Raw genomic sequence first — 12,017 nt, 5'->3', positions numbered from 1 at the left:
TGTGAGGAAGCTCAGCGAAGAAATGTGTATCCCACTTCAGGAGCATTATCTAATGCCTCCAGCAAAGCTGTTACCGCCGTGCAAATGGAAGCTGGTAGAATGTGACATATCGTTCATCAAGGTCACAAAGCATGCCCCTCAGGCACACATCCGAATGCACTTCCTTGAACTTCAGGCGAAGTATTCATGCACGGAGTATTATACTGACGCACCAAGGTCGCAGGCCGGAGTGTCCTTTGCAGCACTCGGACCATCCTTTTCTGAGTCTGCTATGCTGCACCCAGAAACGAGTATCTTCACGGCTGAAGCACACGGAGTGCTGTCGGCTGTTAAACATATCCGGAACACAAATATACAAAAAGCATTATGTTCACCGACTCTCTAAGTGTCGTAAGATCTTTAAAATGTTTCTCTAAAAGTAAAAATGCGGTGCTAAATTCTCTTTACTCACTTCTGTGCACAGCATACATGTCTAGCCAGCAGTTCACTATACGCCGGGTTCCTGGCCATAGAGGCATCGCGGGTGATATGCTGGCAGATGAAATCGCTACATCAGTAACAACCAAAGTCACCGACTATGTAGCTGTCCCTGCCACAGACTTGAAGCCGTACCTACGAAAAATGATTAGAAGTTATTGGCAGCGATCATGCGACACTGAAACATCTAACAAGCTTCAAGTTATAAAGCCACAATTAGGGTATTGGCCACGTAGAACAAAAACAAGACGAACCGAGGTAATCTTGTGTCGACTAAGAATCGGACACACGTATAGTACACACTTATACTTATTGACCGGTGATGACCCACCCATCTGTGGCAAGTGTGGCGAGACGTTGACCATCCTGCATGTATTTCAAGAGTGCCGTGACATAGATGCGCAAAGGAAAAAACTTTCATTTCCCATATCGTCAGCAAGTTCCAGTTCATCCCGGAATGTTCCTTGGCAATTAATGACCCGCTTTTCGATAGCAAATCAGTTTTAGCTTTTTTAAAAGATGTTTGTTTATTGCACATTATACACGCACGTGACACGTAGCACAGCCTCTTATCGGAGGCTACTGCTGCGACTGCAGCATCTAAAGCACATGCCTCCCTGCCCTTGCGTACAAGGTCGTGGGTGAGACATTAGTGCTACCTGAATATTCCTGCATTTAATCTATCACTTCTCGCAAAGTTTATTTTATGTACATAGCTCACCTCACATATCACAGTTTTAATACATTTGCAGAATATTTTACGCATTTACAGCGAATATTTTAGGCCACTATACAGCCAAGTTACACATTTACCATTTAACGTAACACCATTGAATACCTAATACCATCTGCTGGCGCTCTTTGGCCATTATTGGCCCTTGCGCCATTAAACCCCATACATCATCATCATCATCATTGGGAGCCAATATATTTCTCCAGTAAAAGTAGACAGAATTTCGTTTGGTATTATTGTCAGGTAACAAGCGCAGAAAATATTGTCACGTAGTAGTGACGCTGAAGTAAACAGTCGTAAAACTGTGTATGACGAAACTAATTCTTTATTGGGCGAACCTGTGCCCACAAAAGCCAGCTACACTCGAAGCACAACGAAAGCGGCGAACACAGTCGGCGGTCGTCGAAATCTGATCCATAGAGAAAGGAATTCAACAAGAGGGGACACTCCCATAGGGCCCAGCGGCCGAATTGACTGCAGCGTGCCAAGCGGTCGGTGTCAATCACTTAGATCACTTCCGGTTTCGGTTTTGGGCGCGCGTATTTTGAACACAAGCTAGCACGCCGGCTGTGCCATCCCCCCCCCTCCCCCCCCCTTTTTTTTTTTTGCTCTTCGTGCAGAATCGGTTTATTATTTAGTAAAAATGATTGCGAACGATCTCGTAAAGTCCTGTCGAATCTGTGCCACGTGCAATTTCACAAAGTAGACGCAAGACCTTTTGTGCAATGAGGAAATATTTATTTTGCTCTATATAAAAGCTCGTTCCGCGCTCTTTGTGCGTTCATCCAACGTTGTGACACCAGCAGGTAAGGCAGTAGTTCCTGTATGAAGCTCCACCGGACGGCACCAGCTGAAAAAAAAGTAAATTACAAGCATGTTACATTTGCAAGCACGTAACAGCGTGTTACAAGCATGAGTCATTTTGGTATTTAGACATAGGAATACTGCGTGTAGAGGCGAAACATGCGAAAGCGGTGAATGGGCGGCATTACAAACAAAAGCAATTCGCTTTTACATACATGGCGTAGAAAATACCCGACTCATCCCAAACATATATGAAAACATCTGATTTCCAAGCGTTCCCCCATTTCCGGGCATTATTTCCTGCACTTTGGCAGCACAAATACACGAGCGACTTCGCGTTTCCAAAACTTGGCCTCGGGCGACGCGACGGTACGCTACATACATAGAGACGGACGCCACAGGCACTCAAGACAAATGCGTGGGTGCAATGCCTTTTTTCAGTCCTTTAGAAGACGTAATTTTCGAATTACAAGTTTGATATCTTCGTCGTTCGCGCGTTCTGCCGGCGCCAGCAGCACACCCCATGTTATTACTCTTGGCAATCGCCCATCGCGTTTTCAACAGGCGTGAGTACCGAAAGAAGGTATATGTTGTTGCGGAGCCACAAAAAACGTCACAGACTTGTCCCTCTAAGATTCATTACACGCCAAACTAACTTTATCACCACGGCCGAGCTTGCTTATCGCTAACTGCGTCACAGCGCGCTGTGCGGCCAGTGTGGCTCAAAAACCGAAATAAGTTACAATAGTCCCATAGGAAGCGTCGGAAACATGTCTCAGCACGATTCATTAACTCTAATTAACTGCGCCAGGATGGCCGAGCTGTTTTTCGCTAACTGCGTCTTAAGTCTCGGTCCCGTGCCGTAAGCCTAATTGCGTCGTAGACTGTGAAACAAGATTTCTCACCTTGCCGTAGTCCAATAGTGCAGTGGTGTCTTGTCCCAGTGCAGAAGGAACGCAAGAATACGCCGAGAGCCCAATAAACCAGGTTACATTTGAAAAAGAAAAAAAGAAGGAGACAGACGGGTCGCCGCGCAGTCATCCTCGCTGGCTTCGGGGGAGTGTCTGGCGGATGACGCATGTATCTGGCGCGTCATTGACCTGTGGCTAGGTAAGGCAAGGAAAATAAGTCGCAAAGCTTAAGTTCATTTATACGCAAAACGTTTTAGTTTTCGCGGCAAAGAATTAAAAAAATAAATCAATGCCTGTTAACTTAAGTTCATCTTTCTTTTTTTTTCGATGCTCGCGGCAGCTAACGTTCGGTGTCAAAAGTATAGCGTGACGTATGGTGACGTGTTTCCTGTTGCCAGTTTTTGCCGAGTGTCCCCTCTTGTTGAATTTCTTTCTCTATGTCTGATCCGCGGTGAAACGCGTCGGCTTTTATACCTGAGTCATCGAAGGTTCCAGAATATTCCCTGATGCGCGCGGATCTTCCAGAAAGTTCTAGGCAATTCGCGTCGGTCATACAATCAGATAACATAAGCGTCGGTGAAAACAGGCAACGGAATGAATGCATCGATAACGCTCTAGAAACTTCCGATACAGGCGCGTCCTGCGGCGAGCGATAACGTTTACCATTTGTTAGCCGGTGGAAAGCGGCCACCGGTGAAAGATAAACATTTATACGTGTCAATACCCTCCCCTTAAAAAGCATCGTCCCGATGCTACAAACACGAAAGCGAAAACAAAACCACGCGTACAGAAAGGGACAAAAATAACAAAGCAACAAAGGACCTAAGTTCGTCAGCGGGCATAGAAAGGCTTAAGACGCACCACGTGGATGACTTCAGGTCGTGCGCGGCGCCGCTGTGATTGCGAAATACCGTCTGGCACGACCTCATAGTACCAGTGCGCCAATACGTCGGATGATCTTATATGGTCCGAAATAGCGACGTAAGAGTATCTCGCTAAGTCCTCGTCGGCGTATCGGAGTCCAGACCCAAACACGGTCTCCGGGCTGGTACTCGACGTGGCGTCGCCGAAGATTGTAGTGTCGGGTGTCGGTTCTCTGCTGGTTCTTGATGCGCAGGCGGGCGAGCTGTCGACCTTCTACGGCACGCTGCAAATAGGTGGCAACGTCGAGATTTTCTTCGTCGGAGACATCCGGTAGCATGGCGTCAAGCGTCGTTGCCGGTTTCCTTCCGTAGACCAGGTTGAACGGCGCCACGTGCGTCGTTTCTTGCATGGCCGTGTTGTATGCGAAGGTCACGTACGGAAGGATGGCATCCCACGTCTTGTGTTCGACGTCGACGTACATTGCCAACATGTCGGCGATGGTCTTATTCAGGCGCTCGGTGAGGCCATTCGTCTGCGGGTGGTAGGCGGTGGTCCGGCGATTACTTGTCTGGCTGTAGCGCAGGATGGCTTGAGTTAGTTCAGCCGTGAAGGCCGTACCTCTGTCGGTGATGAGGACTTCTGGGGCACCGTGACGCAGGAGGATGTTCTCAACGAAGAAGTGGGCTACCTCGGCAGCACTGCCTTTGGGCAAGGCTTTTGTTTCGGCGTAGCGGGTGAGGTAGTCCTAAGCTACGACGATCCATTTATTCCCGGACGTCGACGTCGGAAAAGGCCCCAGTAAGTCCATCCCGATCTGCTAGAACGGTCGGCGAGGTGGCTCGATCGGCTGTAGAAGTCCGGCTGGCCTTGTCGGCGGTGTTTTGCGTCGCTGACAGTCTCGGCATGTCCTTACGTAATGGGCGACGTCGGCAGAGAGGCGAGGCCAGTAGTATTTTTCTTGTATCCTCGCGAGCTTGCGGGAAAAACCGAGGTGTCCAGCCGTTGGGTCGTCATGGAGAGCTTGCAGAACCTCTGGACGCAATGCTGAGGGTACCACGAGGAGGTAGTTGGCTCGGAGAGGCGAGAAGTTCTTCTTTAGGAGAATGTCGTTTTGCAAGAAAAACGACGCCAATCCTCGCCTGAACACCTTCGGCACAATGACGGTCTTGCCTTCCAGGTAGTCTACAAGGCTCCTTAGTTCCGGGTCAGCTCGCTGTTGCTCGGCGAATTCGTCGGCACTGATTGGTCCCAAGAAAGTGTCGTCATCCTGGTCGTCCTGTGGCGGCGGTTCGACGGGGGCGCGAGACAAGCAGTCGGCGTCAGAGTGCTTTCGCCCGGACTTGTAAACGACGGTGATGTCGAATTCTTGAAGTCTCAGACTCCATCGTGCGAGGCGACCTGAAGGATCCTTCAAGTTAGCTAGCCAATACAAGGCGTGGTGGTCGCTCACAACGTTAAAGGGCCTGCCATAGAGGTAGGGCCGAAACTTTGATGATGGCGAGGCACATGATGGCAGATGATGGCGAGGCACTCCTTTTCTGCTGTGGAATAATTTGCTTCCGCCTTCGATAGCGATCGGCTAGCGTAACTTACAGCCCTTTCTAGTCCGTCAGTCCTCTGCACAAGCACGGCGCCGAGTCCTACGCTGCTCGCGTCGGTGTGGACTTCGGTATCGGCGTTTTCGTCGAAATGCGCAAGTATTGGCGGCGATTGCAGGCGTCGCTTCAGTTCTTCAAATGCTTCGACTTGCGGTGTCTCCCACTTGAACTCGACGTCGGCCTTCGTGAGATACGTCAGTGGCTCAGCGATCCGTGAAAAATTCTTGACGAAGCGCCTGTAATAGGCGCACAGTCCAAGAAATCTACGCACTGCCTTCTTGTAAGTGGGCGGAGGAAAGTTGGAGATGGCCGCAGTTTTCTGAGGGTCGGGGCGCACTCCTGACTTGTTGATGACGTGGCCCAAAAACAAGAGCTCCTCATATGCGAAGTGGCACTTTTCTGGCTTTAACGTGAGTCCGGAGGTTTTGATTGCTTGAAGAACTGTTTCAAGGCACCGCAGGTGTTCTTCGAAGCTTGAGGCAAACACGACGACGTCATCCAAATAGACGAGGCAAGTCTGTCACTTCAAGCCTGCCAGTACTGTATCCATGACGCGTTGGAAAGTCGCAGGTGCCGAGCAAAGACCAAACGGCATGACCTTCAACTCGAACAGTCCGTCTCATGTTATAAAGGCAGTCTTCTCCCGGTCCCTCTCGTTTACTTCGATTTGGCAGTAGCCGGTGTTGAGGTCCATCGACGAAAAATACTTTGCGTTGTGGAGTCGATCCAAGGCGTCATCAATCCGTGGGAGGGGGTATAGGTCCTTCTTCGTGATCTTGTTGAGGCGACGATAATCGACGCAGAAACGTAGGGTTCCATCCTTCTTCTTCACTACACCACGGAGGACGCCCACGGACTCTTGGACGGCTGGATGATGTCGTCGCGTAGCATTTCGTCGACTTGCTGCCTTATAGCCTCGCGTTCGCGCGCCGAAACTCGGTACGCGCTCTGACGGAGTGGGCGGACATTTTCGTCGGTCATGATGCGGTGCTTGGCGACAGGAGTTTGTCGAACGTTTGACGATGACGAGAAGCAGTCCTTGTATTGTAGGGGCAGAGCTTTTAGTTGTTCTTTCTTATGCCTGGGAAGGTTCAGATTGACGTCGAAAGTTGGTTCAGGTACTATAGTCGTCGTTGCAGGTGCACTGGAATCCGTGAAGGTGGAAACACTGCTGGCTTGTACTATTTCGTCGATGTAGGCGACCGTGGTGCCTTTGTTAATGTGTTTGTATTCGGGGCTGAAGTTCGTGAGCATCACCCTTGCTTTCCCTGCACGTAGCTCAGCTATGCCTCTAGCGACGCAAATTTCACGGTCGAGCAGTAAGTGATGATCGCCCTCGATGACGCCCTCCACGTCTGCAGGCACTTCGGTACCGACGGAAATCATTACGCTGGAGCGAGGCGGAATGGTGACTTCTTCTTCAAGCACATTCAAGGCATGGTACCTCATGCTTGTATCAGGTGGTATCGCGTTGTGCGTTGAAAGCGTTATCGACTTGGACCTTAAGTCGATGACTGCGCCGTGTTGATTTAGAAAGTCCATGCCTAGGATGACATCCCTGGAGCAGTGCTGCAGGATTACGAAGCTCGCCGGGTAAGAGAGGTTGTTTACCATGATTCGCGCTGTGCAGATTCCAGTCGGCGTTATTAGGTGGCCTCCAGCTCTCCGGATATCGGGTCCTTGCCAGGCTGTTTTCACCTTCTTCAACTTGGCGGCGAACGGGCCACTGAAGACGGAATAGTCGGCTCCAGTGTCGACAAGAGCGGTGACGTTATGACCATCGATTAGCACGTCTAAGTCGGTAGACCGTCGTCTGGCGTTGCGGTTAAGTCGTGGCGTCGGATCACGGCGGCGTCGGCTTGCTCCGCTGCTGTTACGTCGCGTCGGTAGGTCGTCTATCGGCGGCAAAGTGTTGTCGTCAAGGCTCTTGCTAGGCGGTGTGCTGGTACCTCGTTGTGATGATGCGCGAATCGTCGTCGTCGGCGGCGGCGGAGGATCTTCGGTATTGCGTCGTACAGCAACCGCACCTCCATCAGTTGCTGCCTTTAGTTTCCCGGATAGGGGCTCACGGACCGGCCCCGCGCTGGGCCAGTGTATGGTCGGCGCTGCGGCGACAGGTAACGTCCTGGTGACGGCGAGCGTGAGGGTCGTCGTGGTTGCCACTGGGCTCCGGCGAGGTAGTCGGCGATGTCACGTGGCCGCTCGCCAAGCTGTGGACGTGGCGCGTTGACGGCGAACCCTCGTAGGCCCATCTCGCGGTATGGGCATCGGCGGTAGACATGACCAGCTTCCCCGCAGTGATAGCAGAGTGGGCGGTGGTCGGGGGCGCGCGAAATATCCGTCTTTCTCGGGTAGCTGCGCTCGGTGACGGGCGGGCGTGCTGGCTGAGGCGGCGGCGGTGGGCGACGGAACTGCGGCTTTACGGAGCCCTGGTGCGAGCGTGAAGGAGGGCCTTGACGACGGGCAACGGCGGCGTAAGTCAGCGCTTCCGGCTGGGGTTGCGGCGATTGCGGCTACACATCAGCAACTCCAAGTGAGCGCTGAACTTCTTCTTTGACGACGTCGGCGATAGATGCCACTTGAGGCTGCGACCTGGGAAAGAGCTTCTGCAGCTCCTCGCGAACGACTGCTCTGATGGTCTCGCGCAGGTCGTCAGCGCCTAGCGCTTGAGCATCGGCGTAGTTGGTCAGGGCACGGCAGTTGTATTGCCTGGCGCGCATTTCAACCGTCTTCTCGATCGTTGTGGCCTCGGAAAGAAATTCGGCGACAGTCTTGGGCGGGTTCCGCATCAATGCAGTGAATAGTTGCTCTTTGACACCCCGCATCAAGAACCGAACTTTCTTTTCTTCAGACATGTTGGGGTCGGCGTGGCGGAAGAGGCGAAACATCTCCTCCGTGAAGATCGCGATGCTCTCGTTCGGCAATTGCACTCTGGTTTCTAAGAGAACCTCTGCCCTTTCCTTTCGTACGACGCTCATGAAGGTCCTCACGAAGTTCTCACGAAAAAGATCCCACGTCACCAGGGTGGTCTCTCTGTTCTCAAACCAGGTCCGAGCAGCGTCATCCAACGAAAAATAGACATGACGTAGCTTGTCACCATCGCTCCATTTGTTGAACGTCGCGGTCCGCTCGTATGTCTCCAGCCAGGTTTCAGGGTCTTCAGCCGATGATCCACGGAAGGTCGGTGGCTCCCGAGGTAGTTGCAGCAGGATGGGGGACGCTGGGGCTGCCATTGGAGTCGTTGACTTGGCCTTGATCGCTGTGGTCTTCTCGGGAAGAAGTCCGTACTCCGGCGGAAGTCCTTGCTGCCTACGGCTAGCTCGCTGGTCCTTGGCGACGTTGGCGTTGTCCTCCGGTTTCGGGCTTGGATCGCGGCTTTGCGGGGGCGTTCGCTGCATGAACGCACTAGCACCTGCACCAGATGTCACGTACACTCTAAGAAGAAAAGGAGGAAATGGGGTATTGAGGTTACTCCTTTAGGGGAGGAACTGATCTGCCACAACCATTCCTCCCTTTAGGGGGTAAGTGAGAGGGGATGATCTGTTACTCCGCATGCGGAGGACTAACAGTTGCTCTTTTCCGATGCTCCTCAAGTGAGTAACGGTTATTCTTTCCGATGATCCTCGAAGATGGAATTAATTAAATTAGCCATTTATTCGCTAATAAAAAAATTACTGGGCGAAAAAAAAACGCACCGGCAAGTAGGATTCGAACTCGCGTCCTCTCGCTTACAAGTCGGGTACCCTAACCACTTCACCATGGCAGCTCTTTTTTTTTTTTCTTTATTGCCTGGCTTTGACACACAACATTTCACAAAAGGAACAGTACAATATACAATTACAATACAAAGTAGGGGAAGGCGTATTCAACCACCATCGTGCTGGCTGCGTCTATTTAGAATTCGCGCAGATCCACAAGCGGCTCTACTCTTGAGAGCCACTCGGGGGGTTCCGCTAATGCCTTATTGATTTCAACAAACCAGTGCATGCTCTCACGAAAATAAATTCGTGCAGGCCGTGCATCCTGGGGTCTGGGACTGGGTCACCTCTTTTTACGGCAGTTGGTAAACCGCTTCTTGTTTTTTTCGGGACGCCACACACCCGTTTCTGCGTACTGTATGCCAAATGAAGCTAAGCCGACGGCTGCCCGAGTACGTTCTTTCAACCGAAGAGCTTTCGGGAGGGATTCGTGGTTTCTACAAAGAAATCGTATCGAGTGTAAGATTTCTAACAGCGCGGTTTTCGAATGATTACCTATTCAGTGTGAAACGAAAAAAACTGTATTGTGCTTTGTGTGACATTGTTTTCCCAGTGCCCTTGTACAGGTCCGTGTACAGCGGAGGCCCAGGCAGTGATGTTTTAAAGAGTTAAAAAAATGCAGGTGCCGCCAGGAATGAAAACTTTCTTTTTTAAATTACACACCAGAACATTACCAGTTAACAAGTTTTTGGAGGAAAAGGAATTGTTTTTACCTTGGGGAACACACTGTTTAATTTGCAAGCAGCCAGAGACAATCGATCATGTTTTTTTTACACTGTTGGGAAGGCGTTTATTTTTGGGATGTCTTACAGAGAACAGTACGGAAAGAATTTCCACTTGACCCGTATGGCATTCGCTACTTAAGCGTAGATAACGAGGATGGGGCGCCTTTTGATTTAATTATGCTTATGGGCCTCCACTGTATTTGGCGGTCCAGAATGGCAGGATACTACGTTGATTCACCATGACAGCTCGGTTGCCAAGTCAGGTTACCGAGTCGAGGGTAACCAGCTTAACGTAGGTGCGGCAATAACAGAAGAGACTCGGCATTTGGTGCAGGCTATGCCGGGAGAGTCTAACGTTGCGCATACTTACAAATCTAAGCGACTACATAAAGAAAGCTGCCCGATTATTCTTACGGTGATTTAAACTGAGACACTACGTGATCTACGTGTAGCGAGCGCAAACGGGGCACGCAAGACGACAGAGGACAACTTCTCTATCGCTTAGCGTGCCCCTTTTGAGCTACACATCGCTTCAGTTAAGTTTATAATCTCCTTGGAACGAAAGGAACTCCTTAGGTACTACTGGCCAAGAAAATCTGGCAATCCATTTATGACTTGCGCGCTTAATGCGTATCGTTCACTTATGGTGTGCACGCACACGAAGTGCACGGCTCTTCCGATTCCACCTTTTAAATTTCAGGCAATTTTCTCACGAAGATGCAAAGTGCTGCTTTACATCTAGTTCAGATAGACAGTACACGAACTTCCAACTATTCATGATATATAGACAATACCGCGTTCGCCGCATCACTCCACGAGACGGACGAAAACAGCAAAGTGCATGGGGAGTAACTGTTGAAGTTCGTCCTCGCCGTTGCTCTCTTTCGGACCAGGGATCGTACACTTACCCTCCAAAATTTGCACACGCCACGCACACTCCTGCAGTTACTCCCTTGAGGGACGAAAGTGCCGTTTTTTGGACTAACTGTGCAGTTACTGCCCTTTTCCCCGGAATACTCCTTAGAGTGTAGTAGTGACGATGAAGTAAACAGTCGTAAAACTGTGTATGACGAAACTAATTCTTTATTGGGCGAACCTGTGACCGCAAAAGCAAGCTACACTCGAAGCACAACGAAAGCGGCGAACACAGTCGGCTGGTCGTCGAAATCTGATCCGTGGTGAAACACGTCGGCTTTTATACCTGAGTCATCGAAGGTTCCAGATTAATCCCTGATGCGCGCGGATCTTCCAGAAAGTTCTAGGCAATTCGCGTCGGTCATACAATCAGATAACATAAGCATCGGTGAAAACAGGCAACAGAATGAAGCATCGATAACGTTCTAGAAACTTCCGATACAGGCGCGTCCTGCGGCGAACGATAATGTTTACCATTTGTTAAAAAAAAATTATGGGGTTTTACGTGCCAAAACCAGTTCTGATTATGAGGCACGCCGTAGTGGGGGACTCCGGAAATTTAGACCACCTGTGGTTCTTTAACGTGCACCTAAATCTAAGTACACGGGTGTTTTCGCATTTCGCCTCCATCGAAATGCGGCCGCCATGGCCGGGATTCGATCCCGCGACCTCGTGCTCAGCAGCCCAACACCATAGCCACTGAGCAACCACGGCGGGTTACCATTTGTTAGCCGGTGGAAAGTGGCCACCGGTGAAAGATAAACATTTATACGTGTCAATATAACCATCATGCTGCAGTTGCCACAATTGAATTACTGAACTGTGCTATATTGTAGCGCCCACCGACGCCGCAACGCGGGGCGCTTTGGTCGGCGCTCCCAACCGGTGCCTTCGCGCCGTCTGTCAAGGAAGTAAACAATAAAAAGAAATGCAGCGCGTGCTCGAAGCGCAAGCTCGGCACGCGCAGTGAGGTTCCAGGAGCTTGAGACGCTGGTCGTCGCAGCCTCCGCTCGGCTCGCCGCCTTCTTAGTAGGAACGACGGCACGGCTCGTTCGCCGTCGTCACGTTAATTCCTACAATATCACTAATCGAGAATTGGGGCGTTGTCTCTCATCATTGACTTTTAGAGCGCAACTGTTAGGGGCCCGTTCCTGGGTTGACCGTGGCCGTCCCTCGGCGTAACCACGCGAACGCGCTCGTGCCACTGCTAGCGCGATAGTCGTCGTCTTCTT

The 12,017-nt window shown here is 50.9% G+C and overlaps 1 long non-coding RNA gene across 1 annotated transcript; it reads right to left on the bottom strand.

The window, feature by feature from the left end:
* Positions 1 to 1,926: 1,926 nt before the first annotated feature.
* On the bottom strand, positions 1,927 to 3,308 carry LOC125941418 (uncharacterized). Its single transcript, XR_007464256.1, has 2 exons — positions 2,920 to 3,308; positions 1,927 to 2,060 (listed from the first exon to the last, which is right to left on the bottom strand). It is a non-coding gene; the product is annotated as an uncharacterized LOC125941418 (long non-coding RNA).
* Positions 3,309 to 12,017: the final 8,709 nt, after the last annotated feature.

This window comes from Dermacentor silvarum, chromosome 11, assembly GCF_013339745.2.
Source record: "Dermacentor silvarum isolate Dsil-2018 chromosome 11, BIME_Dsil_1.4, whole genome shotgun sequence".
In the NCBI taxonomy this organism is placed as follows: domain Eukaryota; kingdom Metazoa; phylum Arthropoda; class Arachnida; order Ixodida; family Ixodidae; genus Dermacentor; species Dermacentor silvarum.
This window is presented reverse-complemented; position numbering and strand designations above follow the sequence as displayed.